Source organism: Myotis daubentonii, chromosome 3 (assembly GCF_963259705.1).
Source record: "Myotis daubentonii chromosome 3, mMyoDau2.1, whole genome shotgun sequence".
NCBI lineage: Eukaryota > Metazoa > Chordata > Mammalia > Chiroptera > Vespertilionidae > Myotis > Myotis daubentonii.
In genome coordinates, this window is record NC_081842.1 from 161,333,588 (window position 1) to 161,346,292 (window position 12,705).

Consider the following 12,705-nt stretch of genomic DNA (forward strand, 5'->3'; position numbering starts at 1 on the left):
GTTGATACCATAGTTTTCTACAGCAGAATTTAAAACACTAATAATAATATCAAACACACCATCATCCCCCCCTACTGCTCAATATATGCCCCTTGCCAAAAGAGAACTTAATACTATGATTAATAGGGTAGATTCACTCTGCAATTTAAGAAATAATTAAAATTTGAAAAAAAAACACCAAGACTTTTGCTACTATGGATACAAAATAGAATGCCATTCAGAGAATTTAAGCTGACATTGTTTTTTTCTGAAAGAAAATTGTATAGATTTTATTCCAGGTCAGCTAAAAACTTACATTATCCCTAAGAAAGTAGAACAATGCCACAGCCCTTTATGTTACCTTGGAAAAGGTTATTTCAACTATATCATTAATTTATTAGTACAAAACTGGCTAATTTCCCAAAGGTTCTTAAAATTTGAGAACACATCTTCAAGGCTTCTGAAGTGCAATTATTGGAAAATGAATAAAAAGCTTAAATTGGAATACATGTAATAATCTTTGTTTGACTTCTCCTAATATCACCATCAATCCAAAGAGACTAGTTTTACCCTGAGTAGAGCTTAAAATAAAAAAAAAATGCCTCTCTGCCAGCTTAGTGTTTTACTGTGTGTCTGTATATAATGTAAGCTTATTTTTTTAAAAAAACAACCATAAAGGCATTTATGAAATAGATTAATCATACTCCAAGAAGGAAAGAAATAATTAGAACCTAAAATCCCTAAAATATTGACAGAGCATACAAGATTTCTGAGGAGTACACAAAGGCCAGAACACTTTCAGATAAATTCTTTATTTCTATCTGTGACATTGACCCAAAGCCCCACATAATTTTCAAACTCGATGAACTCGGCCAGATTGCAAAGAAGCCTCAAAACTCTTGTCTCATGGACTATAAAAGATGACCCAGAGCAACGCCACATTTACAAAGCAAGTTTGTACAGATATCCCATCTGAGATTTTGTGTCTCTCTCACATGATTCAAGGAAGGGGAAGGGTTTGGAGGTTGGAGACTGAGCAATCTGGAAAGAGAAAACAGCTAATTGAGCAAAAGCCAAATCCCTTTGCGAGCAGAATGACCGGGATGTGGTGGACATCATAGCTCAATGCATTTTGTCTCACCTAATATCACCCCTTAAATCCAGTAAACTAGAGCCAAGACCCAGCAGTTTGCTTACTATTGTTTTCCTTCTTTCCTCTGATTTGCACAGTGGAAATTGTTTAACTTTCAAGGACAAGAGGCACCTCCCAAATAGATTATTTTTGGGGGGGTATGTGATTTCATACCCATTGTTAGGAAACAAATGAAGGATGGAGGTAAGCAACCAAATGAAAACATTAGAAAAGCAGCTGCAAACATGGTGTTTGCCTTCATTTTGGTCCATTTGCACTTTATTTATTTCTCATAAAACTCCATCTACTAATGCAATGTCAAAAATATAAATTTTTATCATTATATTATTTCTTAGTCCTTTCCATAATTAATCCTCTTGGAGGCCTAGGGGTAAGTCTTTTATATTCTAACTAGAGGCCTGATGCACAAAATTCATGCAAGAGTAGGCCTTCCCTCCCCTGGCTGCTGGCACTGGCTTCCCTCTGGCACCCGGGACTGGGGCTTCCCTTGCAGCCCTGACTTTGTCCAGAAGGTCGTCTGGGAGGATGTCTGGTCTAATTAGCATATTATGCTTTTATTATTATAGATGCTTAGAATGTACCCCTGACAAAATATGTTCAGTGAAAGGCAAGGCCCAAGTTAAGAGGAGCTGCTTAGATATATTTAGATATATTTAAAAATTCAGTATTTTTGATTCTTTATCATGAATGTATAATTGCACTAGTGAGTTATGTTATATCTCATTATAGAAAAATATGATGTCATTTTTTAATGTATTCTTCTTGATTTCAGAGAGAGGAAGGGAGAGGGAGAGAGAAACATCAATAATGGTGATCAGAGATAATCACTGATCAGCTGCCTCATGCATGCCCCCTACTGGAGATCAATTCTGCAAACCAGGCATGTGCCCTGACTGGGATTTGAACCCTGACCTCTAGATTGATGAGTCGCTGCTCAACCACTGAGCCACACCAGCCAGGCAATGTCATTCTTTATCATTGCTGAGCTAGGAAGCTTTGAGAAACTTTCTATGCTCACTCTCATCAAACCAAAGATATGATATTCTTGACATTATAGAAAAAATGCCATCATATAAACTTCCATTTAATTGTATTTTTATACAATTAAACTTAATCTAACTTGAAATTCTAGAATTCATAACTGTAATATATAGATTATTTTTAATAAAAAGAAAATCAACTTTAGTACCATAAATGAAAACATTTACTTAAAGAAATTAATGAGAGATTTTATAAGGAAAGACATTTCATTGTTAATAATTTTTTAGCTAAGGGAAAAATATAGCTATATGCTACTGTTCACTTTAGAAATTCAATTCTCTTGAATTTTGTATCTATAAAAGTGACCTGAACTATAAAAGGTTATGCACAATAGAATTATCAAAATGTTTGGAAATTAAGGATTTCAAAATCAAGTTAATGTCTTCTGGACAATGTTCCTATAAATATTTTGAGCTACAACATTAAAGAATATCAAGCACCATATATATTCTTCTATAAATCTAGATGAAAATTTGAGTCTCTTACAGTCATACTTTTCTTTTAATGTATTATTGTTATATTAAAGTTGAAAATAAACATCTCAAATTATGCAAAAGGAAAAACAGATCCATAGCTAAATTACTCATTTAATTGAAAAATGCCTCAGCTAAACAATAAACCTGACTAATATCAGGTTTTATTGCAATTTAGAGCCAATTGACAAAATCATTATTCGATAAGTAGCTATTTTACATAATCACTTTTACCCTCCAAAAATTGTTATGCTCCTCCTTAAATAGTTTCTATGTATTAAGCTCCATATTTTATCCCTCAGCTTTACAAATGGTATGCACTAACTTCCTATTTATCATGCCTGTTTTATTTTCTCTTTATAATGTCTATTTTCAAGTTCCTCTATTCCTGAGAAACTCAAATGGACACTTTTAGGATCAGTCGTAAATAAATGAATGTTTAATTTTGTCTAATTTACTATGGCCTAACAAATAATGGCAGTACTTTAACTGTTGGTAGTTGACCTAAAACAAAATCAAACAAATAACCAAGCAAACAACCAGTCCTTTTAATTAATTGGAAGTTTACCAAACAAGCAATGGAAAACAAACTGTTTAACTCATTCGTTCACATTGATTTTGCTGATCCTTTTTGAATGGATGTGAAAGTAAATGAATGTAGAAGTTCCTCAAAATTTTTAAACTTCCTTTGGGTAATGAGTGTGATGCTCATTAGACCCAGTTAAAATATACCTCTTTCTCACATATTTGCAATGGCAATTTACGATTGTCCATGTGAAACAAACCAAAAGTAAATTTTGCAAATCTACTCTGCTAATGTTGAACACAAATAGATTACATGGGAAGAAGTATTCATCATTCCTATTTTTCATTTCTTTTTCAATTTACCCTTCAATATTTTTATACATAACTATGTGCTCTATTATTTTACTATAAAGATAAAAAGATACAAAGCTTACACCTAGGAGCTTAGAGTCTAAGGTGCACGGACAAGGATATAGTTGCCGTATACCAAGGTTTTCATTCTTTCATTCATCAGGGTTCACTGCAGTCCCCCTCTGAGCCTGTTTGTATGCATGACACTAGAGATACTGTAGGGCACACAAGTCTCATGGTCCTGCTTTCACACAAATGCACAGTCTTGAAGGATTGCAGGGCTGGTTATAAAAATCATACAAATAAACAGTTATTGTAAAGTGTGGAAATATTATGAAGTCTAGATAAGTATTATATACAAATAGGACATGACCTAATTTAGACTGAGGGTGAAATTATCCATAAAGAAGTGCTTTTGGTTAAAAGATGAAGTTTTGTAAGAAGTAAACCAAGTGAGGAGAAGGAAGAGAAAACAACAACAAAAAATAGCTTTAATGGAAAAATAGCTTTCATATAGCTAAAGACATATTCTTGATAATGCTGATAAGTGAAAATAAATTATTTAAGGGGATAAAAGCTAAATATATAACCTTTACAAATTTCTGGAGTCTTTACTTTTGGGGTCTTTTAAATTTTTAAGCAATCTGGCCTTTATTTGCACTTCACACACTCACTTAGAATGTTGAATATTTATGTCCACTTTACTAATTAGCATGGATAAATAACATCAATCAACAAAATAAAATGTTCCTAGAATTTCTTTAATAGTAAACTTATTTTAAAAAGTTTAACAAATGTATCCTAATAATCATCCCAAATAAAAGGACGCATATCATTCACAACGTTATATACTGTTCACAGAGATGCTATTAAATTTTTCCAGATTGCCCATGGCTTTGTTACTTCAATTCCTGGCAACAGGTGAAAATTGGTTTTCAGAAAGACCTGGTCCTACTACTCCCTCTAATCCATTCCCACCCAGTGATGTGCTCTCCTGGAGAGCATTGCACAAGATCAGACAGTGATCCACGGAAAAAGTGTCAGTAATCCACTTGTAGTAAATCACTCACTGTTCTTTATCTTAAGTAGGATTTATAAAACTGTCCTGTGGAACACTAGTGTTTTATAACTGAGATATAATGGACTGAAAAATTAAAGAGATTTTTGTACGAAAGGATTTTTCATCATCCTTAATTAATATATTAGATCTAGAATGTAAAATTGTCCCCAATTAATTTGACCTCATGAGCATTTCTTTTTTAATGAACAGCTTTAAACATTATAAGGGATACTAATATTTCTAAGGACACACGTTTTGGGAAACACTTCTTTAAATGATTTCTTCTTATACAAGGTATTTTTCCTGGAACGGGTCTGTCTAGAACTGTTAATAAAACATGTGCTATACATCAAATAGTCCCTGCCCTCCATTTTCCCAAAGCATAGCAGGGTTGTACTCTCTGGTCCCCTTGCAGTGGTGTGTGGTCAAGTGAGAAGTTCTGAAAGATTATTTATAAGTGGAGGGACAGTTTTCAATGTAAAAAATTTAATTGTCAGTTTGAGACCCCATGAAGAATTACTTTTTGTTCTTCTACCATGTTGGCCAGCAACACACGAGATGGCTAACGATTTGTTGGCCTGAGTTCCTGAATGATTCTGATAAGCAAAGCCTCCCTCATGACTAGAACTACACATTAGATAGGAGCAAAAACAATACTTTTTTCTTTTAATCCACTGGATGTGGAGGTTGTTATTGCAGCATAATCTAGCCTAGTCTGACTGATAGAGAACTCTAAGTTAAGCACTAAATAATAAACCTGTCAACATTTTTAAAATGTAACAATTGGTTACAGACTAAGAAATAAATGGAGAACATCAGAGTTCTTGTGTGTGTGTGTGTGTGTGTGTGTGTGTGTGTGTGTGTGTGTGTCAGGGGCAGGGATATACCTTCTACCATTAAAGTTCTATGGCAATTTTTCCCCAAACTAATTGTGATATATCTATCCATTGAACACATGGAATTCAGTTAATGATAGTTAATTGAGTATAATTATATGCCAGGTTTACCAGTTAACTTAGATGAGCAGGTTCTCTAACCTCTCATGTGTAAACTATCTTGAAGAAATTATTGTCAAAGAACAGAATTTATTTATTTATTTATTTATTTTTAAACATATTTTATTGATTTCAGAGAGGGAGAGAGAGGAAGAGAGATAAAAACATCAATGATGAGAGAGAATCACTGATCTGCTGCTTCCTGCACGCCCCACACTGGGGATCAAGCCCACAACCCAGGCATGTGACCTTGACTGGAATTGGACCCAGGACCCTTCAGTCCACAGGCCAATGCTCTATCCAGTGAGATAAACTGGCTCGAGCAAGAACAGCATTTAAATGAGACATACATAGGATTGCTTTTGGCTCTCCTTCTTAACTATATAACAATGTACTTTCTCTGTGAATTAACTTTATAATTCAGAAATAGGGAAAAATAAGGCCTAGCTTATAGCTATATTTTATAGATTAAATAAAATAGTGGATAGAGCTGTAAATATAACATAATAAAGAGTGCTAAATAAAGAGCATTGTTTTCATGGGAATAACTTGATAGTAATTATTAGGAACATTCAGATATGGAATACATATTCAATAAAAATCAGATTTTATTTCTTTTTTAAAATTATATTTTACTTTATCATATCATATGTATCTTTCAGGAGATTCTAGTTCTCTCACCCACATTTAAAGAATTATTACCTATATATAATAATAAAATAACTGGTTATAATTTATTAGTAATTTATTACAGTTGATAGAGTTTTAATTTTGACTCATGTTTATTATTGATGAGAAAATTCCTTTTCCTATTTTACTTATACATACTTCTACACACAAAAAAATTGTATGGATACCAAAAATTGTGTCATTTTACAAAGATAGCAAGAGAGTGACTATGTTTTACAGAACAGTGTGTCATCAATTATAAAAACTGTGTTAGTCACAGTTCTGCAGAGAAACAGAACTGATAGGATGAGTATGTGTATATAAAGAGATTTATTTTGGGAACTGATCCTCATGATTGTGGGGTCTGGAAGTCTGAAATCGCAGAGCAGGCTGGCAGTCTTGAGATCTAAGAGTTGATGTTGCAATCTTGAATCCACAGGCATCCTGGAGGCAGAATTCCTTTTTCTTTTAAGACCTCAGTTTTTTTCCATTAAGATCAGATGAGGCTCACTCACATTGTAGAGGTAAATCTGCTTCACTAAAAGTCAACTGATTTAAATGTTAATCACTTCTTTTTATATATATATATTTTTTTATTGATTTTTTACAGAGAGGAAGGGAGAGAGATAGAGAGTTAGAAACATCGATGAGAGAGAAACATTGATCAGCTGCCTCCTGCACATCTCCCACTGGGGATGCCCGCAACCCAGGTACATGCCCTTGACCGGAATTGAACCTGGGACCTTTCAGTCCGCAGGCTGACGCTCTATCCACTGAGCCAAACAGGTTTCAGCGTTAATCACTTCTTAACAAACACTTTCACAGTGCTATCTAAAATGGGCACAATAGCTTTATTAAGTTAACACATAATATTAGCTATGAAAAGAATAATAATTTTATGTGATTAGGGGTGCAGAAAGTAAGTCTGTTTTCTAGTAATAAGTTAACTTTTCAACAATCTACATTGACAGACAAAACCTCATTTTTCAAGACTTTTTGACCACTAGAGCTCAAGAGTTCAAAAGATGTTTACAGTTTGGGAATAAAGAATAGGAAAACCATTTTTGCAACCAATTAGATATAGGCCATGTTCTAAAGAGGTGTTTAATATAGAAATTTTACACACAAATATCCTATAGAATAAAAGAGAAACATTTAAATTGACCATCCCTCCACTACACCCACCAGCCAATCAGGAGTGTGTATGCAAATTAACCCAACAAAGCTGGTGGGTTAATTTGCATACAGAGGCACTAAGTGGCCTGGGTCCCGGGAACACCCTCAGGACCCAGGCCGCTCCTAGCCTGTAGGTCCGCATGTAGGTACTAAGCGGCCAAAGTCCCAGAACGCCCCTGGCCACTCTGGGCCTACTGACGCAGGCGCCAAGCATATGTTCCTACCCTGTGGCCACTTGCATATGCACCAGTGCCAAGTGGTGGCCCAGGTTCACACCCCGCAGCCCAGTGCCTACAACGTGGAGCTGGCTGCCAGCCTCGAGGGCATGCAGAGACCCAGCTGCCACTGCATGTGCGGCCCAGGGTCTCCACATGCCCTCAAGCCCAGCACCCACAATGCGGGGCTGGCTGCCGGCCTCAGGGCTGTGCCCCTCCAGTGGCAGAGACACACCACTAGCCCAGTGGACACAATGCAGGGGGTCCTCTGCACATGAGCTGCAGAGGAAACACCTTTTCTTTTTTTTAAAAAAATTTATTATTGATTTTTTTGCAGAGAAGAGGGGAGAGGGATAGAGAGTCGGAAACATCGATGAGAGAGAAACATCAATCAGCTGCCTCCTGCACACTCCCTATTGAGGATGTGCCCCCAACCAAGGTACATGCCCTTAACAGGAATCAAACCTGGGACCCTTCAGTCTGTAGGCCACCCTCTATCCAATGAGCCAAACCAGTTTGAGTATAAATACCTTTTTTGACCGCTCATTGACTAAGCTCCCCATACTAAGCTGCCACCACTTGCAGTGTTCTTAGTAAGTTAGGTTATAAGAATCCAAGAAGGTGATCTAGGGTTTTTCCACCACACACCTGGAGGAAAAAACGAAGGTCCGCTGCTGGAGGGGCTAAGAAATGTCATATCCTGCCCTAGCCAGTTTGGCTCAGTGGATAGAGTCTCAGCCTGCCGACTGCAGGGTCTGGGTTCAATTCTGACCAAGGGCATGTACCTAGGTTGCAGGCCCCGCCCTGGCCGGGGCCCAGGTCAGGGCTCATGCAGGAGGAAACCAATCAAAGTGTCCCTCTCACATTGATGTTTCTCTCTGTCTCTCCCTCTCTCTTCCAAGCTCTCTAAAAATCAATGGAAACATATCCTCAGGTGAGGATTTAAAAAGAGAAAGAAAGAAATGTCATATCCTATGGAAGACACATCTTGAAAATGCCTAAAGAAAGTTGTCATTTTTCATGGTGAAGGGACTGGAATCTGTGTTGATGAAAATACCTTGGCGGCTGCGGTGACTGGCAGTGGCTGCAGCAGCGGGGTGATGGGGCTGGCGCCTTCCCCTGATCAGCCCCGTCACCTCCCGAAGAGGGAGGCCAGACTGTGGCTTAGGCCCTCTCCCCAAGGGGAACAGTGAGAGGGCCTAAGCCATCAGTAGGACATCCCCTGTGGGCTCCCAGTCTGTGAGAGTGGGCAGGCTGGGCTGAGGGAACCCCCCCTCATGCACAAATTTCATGCACTGAGCCCCTGGTACTTTTATAAATGTCAGAGGAAAAATAGAAAGTAGCTCTCTGTTTTATTAAAAATGTAAAGATTCTTTTGAAGGAGAATTAAAAATACAAGATAATTAATAACTATGGAAGCCAAGCTTCCTCATCTGTTCTTAAACTTTGCTTCTGACATAATGTATCTGATATAGGGTTGCCTTGATTCATTTATTTATATGCTTGTTTCTCCTGCTAATATATTATCTCTTTGAGACAAGGGGTGATATTTTGCTTTTTGTTTTTGTTTTTTCATTTGCCTGGTACATGTCAGAGTGTCCAGTAGCTCTTGACAATGCTTTTTGAATTGAAACCAGGCTTTGGAGTTTGGAAAATATTTTCATATACAGCTTACATCTGCTTCAACTATATTACATTGGTTTCTATTGCTGTTGTAACAAATGAGCCCAAGCTTAGTGGCTTAAAACAACACAAATATACAATTTATAGTTCTGCAGGATATCAGCAGGCTACATTTCTTTCAGGAAGCTCTTGTTCATTCATTGTACAGAAAACTCACTGTTTTTTGGTTCTATCACTTAGGTTCCCATTCCCTTGATGGCTGTGGGTGAAGAGCTGCTCCCAGCCTCTGCATTCCTTGGCACATGGTTCCTTCTACCTCCAACGTCAGTAATGGTGTGTTGAGTCTTAGGCTTTAAATTGCTACTGCCTCTTCTGTATTCAGATCGCTCACCATTCTGCCTTCCTCTTCAGCTTCACACCCCATGCCATTATACTGGACCCACCCAGATAATCTCCTTATTATAATGTTCAAATTCCTAATTCCTTCTAGGAAGTCCTTGACATGTGAAATAACATAGTCACAGATTCCAGGAATTAGGACATGGGCATGTTTAGGGATCATTATCCAGTGTCACATGAAGTGTCATTATAGGGAATTCTATTTTATTGGCTATGAAACAGAAGGAAGGTGATGTAATATCCAACAGTTCACAAGTGTTAATCATAGAGCTTTAACCCCAATGAGACTATCTGTCACCCATGTTAGATCTTTCCACTGTACCAAACTGTCACTTTATTTCCTAAAACAATAATTAGGAGACTTGCTGGATCTAGCATTGAAATTAAATTCGTCCAGTAAAAACAAACAAAACCTATTGTAGTTTTTGAGATAAGTGAATTAAAAGTATATGTATTTTATAAATATTAAATAAATGCACAGTATATATACATACAAAATGTATAATGAAAATGAAAAATAATGGTATATAATAGCCAGAAAGAAAAGCAGGTGAACTGGAAATACATATACTAATGTACCCTATTCTTTATTTCTTTCCTTGTGGTTAGGCACAGGTTTTAAGACAGAAAGCAAAATTCAGACAATAAACTATTTACAGAGTATAAACGGAGATAAAAGTCCTATCCACTGGACTAATAGTATAAGAATTGGAGGGAAAATAAGCACTGTAGTTTATGGAATGGAGAGAGAATTTGTATAGATTGGCAATAGCTACCATATGGTTTCCATGGTCACTTTATAGAGATACTTCATGATAAGACTTAGCATAGCTACAGTCCTTATAAACTTAGATTAGGCAGAGCTGTGCTTTTCCAGAGATAGACAATTTCTTGACAATTTCTAAAGCTTCTGGATTATAGCTTGGGCATAAAAATATAAATACTAATAGCTGTGTTGTGCAGTTAGTATGTGGTTTGCTGCTGTTTCCATTAAAAAGAGGAAAAAATATCATAAGCACATTAACAATGCCTTATCCAATGAGGTACTTTAAGAACTACACAAAACAAAATCTCATGAATTATTCATTTTAAATGTAGCCATTTCAATACAAGCATCTTAGTATCTACAGCACAACCCCAAAGAGTAACACACATAAAAAAGTCATATTTCACTGTGTGAGAAGAGAATGTAGCCTGAACTGACTAAAACTCATCTAAAACTGCAATGATTAAACATTGTAAATGCTAACTTCATATTAAATAAAATTATAACTATGTCGTAGTAATAGATCAAAACTGCCAGCCTATTCACTTTTGTCATGTAAGTCTAGTGAATGTTTTGAAAAGCCAGTAAGAAATAATCCAATTTTTAAAAATTTTATTTCTTTCTTAGATTAAAAATTTTAAATGAATGTGTAAATGTAAAACTATATACTCAACACTAATTATGCACATTAATGAGATCAAAGCAATGGTATTCAAAAAAGAGATAATGCCCCAAACATTTGTGATTTTCAATGGAAGGTAGTCATGTATATGACTGTATAAATCCTCAGGCACTGTTCACATGATAGCAAATCAAAACTGATTGAACAGTGAGCAATTTAGGCAGCCAGTGCTGGCTGTATTTACATAATGCCAAGGGTTTCATATTTTTCTTGTATATAATATTAACTAGTCTATCACTTAATTAATTTAAACTACTAGATATTTTAATATATTCTAGGCAAAGCCATATCCATATGAAAATATCCCCACATGAAGCTCCTTTGTGTCTAGCTTCTGCAGCCATCTGAATCAACCTTCTGTGATGGATATGGCATAACGAAAGGGAAAACTGGAGAAATATGCATGAAATAAATAACATTTTCTCATAGAAGCAGATATGTGTGTGTGTACATGCATGCAAATATTCATTGGCAAAAGTTTACCTGTGATTGCAAACATAATTGCTGATATTGTTTTTATTATTATTATTATTATTATTATTTTGCTTTAATTCAAGAGTGGTAGTATGAATACATGCTACAGGAAGAGCACAAGAGTTTGGGAATTAGGAAACCTGGGCCTTTGTCCCATCTAAAGTTAGCCTTTTCATGTTATTGGGCAAACCACTTAGCCTCTCTAGATCTTAGATTCTCATCTTTAAAAAGAGTCTTAAATAAGTTCATTATCTCTAAGAAATCGACTTATTCCTGGCAGACAGTGTGTATACTTTCAGATAACGTCAGATCTGTCTGGTTTCTCTGCTAAAGCCAGCCTAGACGATGCCACAAATAGCAGCTCCGACCATCTGGGAGCTATGAAATAAACCTGCTTTTCATACATGACTGGGATCTGAGTTTCTTAAACGTCTATGCATAAACATCACGTAGAGGCTTTCTTTAAAGATGCCCACTTCCGGTTCCAAGCCTCAGTGAGTCTGATTCAAGAGATATGTGGCAGGGCCTAAAATCCTGCATGTTAATCATCATCCTAAATGACTCTGATGCAGGTGATTCTTAGACTATAGTTTGAGAAACATCCCCCTACACCTAACAGAAACCATAGCTGCATGGTGAGCATCATTTGCGTAGGGAGCAGTTAACATTTGACCTTGGATTATGGCTACAATTCTAATTGAGTGGCTGGTATAGCCCTAATTATTTAGCAGACGGTGTCACCTGCTATCCCCAGAAGACAAGACTGAGAGTAAAATTTGTGTACACGTATTCTCAGGGGAAAGCAGAACAGCAGTGGGAAAAACAGGATAGCTTAAGGCCAAGAAACCCAGCGATGGGAAATGACAGGTGCAGAGAGCTCGTAAGCATAAATTACATTGCAGTTTGTCCCATATCAAGGCAAGGCAGCTGGGCCTTTAAACTATGGCACCAGACCAGTCCCTCCATGGCTACTCCATTGCCTGTTGGCCCTGAAGCTCCTGGGCACTTTTCTCTCTGCAAAGTGGCTGCGACACCAAAAGGATTCCAGCTCTTAAGGAAATTCCAGCAGAAATGGAGAGGGCATTTTCCAAGGATATCTAATTGGGCAGTGATCCGACAGTTTC